At 39.3% G+C, this 4,306-nt stretch overlaps 1 pseudogene; it reads left to right on the forward strand.

Annotated features, from left to right (window-relative positions):
* The first annotated feature begins 1,986 nt into the window (after positions 1-1,986).
* On the forward strand, positions 1,987-4,075 carry LOC101650067 (annotated as a pseudogene).
* Positions 4,076-4,306: the final 231 nt, after the last annotated feature.

The following is a 4,306-nucleotide window of genomic DNA, read 5'->3' on the forward strand; positions in this document are numbered from 1 at the left end:
GAATGCACTAGCGAAACACAGAGCTTCAGGAATGGACAGAACACCCATTGAAATGTTTCAGAAAGCTAAAGAAGCATGAGAAGCACTAACTCGTCTATGCCAGGAAATCTGGAAGACAATTACCTGGCCAACTGCCCATTACAAATAAAGGTGAGCCTACAGAATGCTCAGACTATAGAGCAATATCATTGATATTGTACACAACTAAAATTTTACTTAAGATCACCCAACAACAGTTGCAGCAGTACATTAACAGGGAGCTGGCAGAAGTTCAAGTCAGATTCAGAAGAGGGTATGGAATAAGGGATATCACTGCTGATTTCATTTGGATCTTGGCTGAAAGCAGAGAAGACCAAAAAGATGTTTACTTGTGTTTCGTTGACTATTTAAAGGTCTTCAACTGTATGGGCCTTAATAAACTGTGGATAACTCGAGAGAAGAATGGAAATTCTGGAACACTTAATTGTGCTCATTCGGAACTTGTACATAGATCAAGAGACAGTTGTTCGAGCAGAACATGAGAACAGTGCATGATTTTAAATCAGGAAAGGTTGTATCCTCTCACCATACTTGTTCAATCTATATGCTGAGCAAATAATCAGAGAAGCTGCATTATATGAAGAAGTGTGTGGCAGCAGGAAGGCTTATTAACAACCTGCAGGATACAGATGACACAACCTTGCTTGCAGAAAGTGAAAAATTGAAGCACTTACTGATGAATATCAAGGATTGTAGCCTTTGGTATGGATTACAACTAAATGTAAGGAAGACCAAAATCCTCACAACTAGGCCAATAGGTAACATCATGAGAAATGGAAAAAAGTTTGAAGTTGCCAAGGATTTGTCTTACTTGGATCAACAATCAATGCTCATGAAAGCAACAGTCAAGAGATCAAAAGATGTATTGCATTAGGTAAATCTGCTGTACAAGACCTCTTTAGAGTATTGAAGATCAAGGATGTTTCTTTGAGGATTAGTTACCCATGACCCAAGCCATGGCATTCTCCATTGCATCATATGCATGTTAAAGTTGGACATTAAATAAGGAAAGCCATAGAAGAATAGATACACTTGAACTGTGTTGCTGGAGAAGAATATTGAAAGTACCATGGACTGCTAAAAGGACAAACAGATCGATATTGATAGAAGTAAGACCAGAGTGCTCCTGAGATGCATGCTCCTTAGAGGCAATGATTGTAAGACTTTGTTTTACATACTTTGGACATATTGTCAGGAGAGACAAGTCCCTGTAAAAGGACACAAAGTGGAGGGGCAGCGAGAAAAAAAAATGACGGGCCCCCAACCAGATGGATTGATGCAGTGGCTGCAATAATGGGTTCAGGCATAGGAACAATTGTGAGGATGGCGCAGGACCATGCAGTGCTTCGTTCTGTTGTGCATAGGGTTGCTGTGGGTTGGAGTCAACTCGATGGTACCTAATAACAGCAACAATATTTATATTTATATATACATATATATAGTTGTTATATATAAATGGTAAGATTACAAAAATAATGATATATCAATACATAAATGATAAATATTGAATACTAATATTAGTTATATGAAACAATATCTAAATGATAGAAATGATCAATTATATCATATTTTTTTTTTCCCCAAACCTCAATAAGGAGGATGGACAACAGAAAAGTGATTGAAGGGAGACGTCAAGCGGTGTAAGATATGAGAAAGTAGTAATAATTTATAAATTATCAAGGGCTCATGAGGAAGAGGGGAAAGGGGATGAGGGGAAAAAATGAAAAAATGAGGAGCTGATTCCAAGAGCCCAAGTGGAAAGCAAATGTTTTGAGGATGAGGGCAGCGAATGTAAAAATGTGCCTTACACAATTGATGTATGTATGGACTGTGATGAGTTGTATGAGCCCCCAATAAAATGATTTTAAAAAGGAACGAATAACTCACTAAAAATGTGTAAGAGGACTTGTGTGGGGTGTGTGTGTGTGTGTGACTCCAACCAGGATCATGGCTTCACCACTGAGGTTCAATGGGTGGGTGGTGGGGGAAAACAGGGTTGAGCCTATGCCTTGGCTTTTGCAGAAAGAGGTACATCAGTGATTTAGGAGGAGACTTAAAAGGAGATGGTAGAAGCTATTTAGCTGCTGATAAAGTTCTTAAGAAATAAGAAAAGGCAGAGAAGCAGTGGCCAACTATGATTCAGCTGAAGCAGGAAAGGCTTGTGAAGACAGCATTGATGTTTTTGAAGAATTGATATTGTAGTCAAGGGATTCTAAAGGATCATTCTTTTGCTAGAACAAGTGATTCATCCATAGAGGATTTGTGGATTTATTCATCCATATGGGATTTAATCCACAGAGTTCATTTGTAGGGTGACTCCTTCCAAGTGACCAGAGCATTAGAAGACATGAAGAAACAGAATTATGGAAGGATAATCGTGACCTCATCAGCTTCAGGAATATATGGCAATTCGGCCAAGCAAATTATAGTGCTGCAAAGCTGGGTCGTCTGGGCTTAGCAAATATTCTTGCAACTGAAGAGAGGAAAGGCAACATTCACTGTAACACTATTGCCTCTACTATAGGATCAAGAATAACTGTTTTGCCAGATGTTCTAGAAGCTCTGAAGTCAGATTACATGGTACCTTTGCTCCTTTGGCTTTGCCATGAGAGTTGTGAGGAAAACAGTGGCTTGTCTGAGGTGGGAGCCAGATGAATTGGAAAATTACACTGGGAGTGAACCCTTGAGGCCACTGTAAGGTAGAAGAATCAGCCAATGACTCCTGAGGCAGTGAAAGCTAAATGGACACAAATCTGTAACTTTGATAATTCAAGCATCCCTCAGAGATTCAACTGGGGCTATAATTGGAGTTCTAAGTAAAATGGATTCAGGAAGTTTCAACAAATCCTACCAGTCATGCTGCATCACCATGTCAGGATTTGCTAAAAGTATTGGTTATCAACTCCCTTCATTTTCTTTTGCCTATACTGAATTGAAAGCTATTATACATGCCCTATTATGCATGCATCAGTCAAGGATTTGAAATTTATTTATGAAATAAATTCTGGTTTCTCCTGTTTGCCTACCTTTGGAGTTATCATAGCCCAGGAATCTGTAATGGGTGGAAGATTAGCAGGGGTTCCTGGCCTTTCAATCAACTTTGCAAAGTTGCTTCATGGGGAGCAATACTTTACATAAACCACTTCGCAGATCAGGAAAATTAAGATGTGAGTCACATGTTGCTGATATCCTAAAGGATCTAGTTTAGTAATTCTTATCAATTCATATTCTGAGAAGGAATTTATATATGTTCTAGTCAGTTCTCTGTCTTCATTGTTGTCTCTGAAGGGTTTGATGGAAAACAAACATCCAAGTCAAGATGACTGTAGCCCTACATAATAGACCTCCAGATACCACCTCTCTTAATCAGGCTGCTTTTAACTGCCTCAGAAGAGCCTGGAATTGCTTACATAAATTGACCCTAATTTTGCTAGTGTAGCAGGTTTTGATAAGCCCATATCACATGGATTACGTACATTTGGATTTTCTGCCAGGCATGTTTTAAAGCAGTTTGCAGATTAAGGCAATTAAGATTTGTTTTGCAAAATCAGTATATCCAGATCAAACTGTGCAAACTGAGATGTGGAAGGAAGGAAAGTTAATTCATTTTCAAACTAAGATCCAAGGAACTAGAGACATATTCATATCAAATGCATATGTAGATCTGGTGCCAACATCTGATGTTTCAGCTAAGATACCTTCTGAGGGTGAAGAGCTTCAGAGTACCCTTGTGTTTGAGGAAATAGGTCGCCGCCTTAAGGATGTTGGGTATGAGGCAGTAAAGAAAGTAAATGCTGTATTTGAGTATCCTAACACTAAAAGTGGAAATGCTGCAGATAAATGGACTTTTGACCTAAAAAGTGGTTCTGGACAAATGTGTCAAGGCCCTGCAAAAGGCTCTGTGATACAGAGCCATCATAATTTCAGATGGAGACTTCATGCAGGTGGTCCTGGGCAAGCTTGACCTCAGAGGGCTTTCTTTAGTGGACAACTAAAGGCAAATGAGGACGTCATGCTGGCTCAGAAGCTTCAGATGATTCTTTTTTTCCCCATCATTTTATTGGGGGCTCATACAACTCTTATCACAATCCATACATGCATCAATTATGTAAAGCACATTTGTACATTCATTGCCCTCATCATTCTCAAAACATTTTCAAAACATTTGCTCTCCACTTAAGCCCCTAGCATCAGGTCCTTTTTTTCCACTCCCGCCCCGCTACCCCCTCCCTCATGAACCCTTGAAAAGCACACTAGATTATTAACT

The sequence above is a fragment of the Echinops telfairi genome, unplaced genomic scaffold (assembly GCF_000313985.2).
Source record: "Echinops telfairi isolate 266 unplaced genomic scaffold, ASM31398v2 ScPeMD7_19;HRSCAF=73, whole genome shotgun sequence".
Classification (NCBI taxonomy): domain Eukaryota; kingdom Metazoa; phylum Chordata; class Mammalia; order Afrosoricida; family Tenrecidae; genus Echinops; species Echinops telfairi.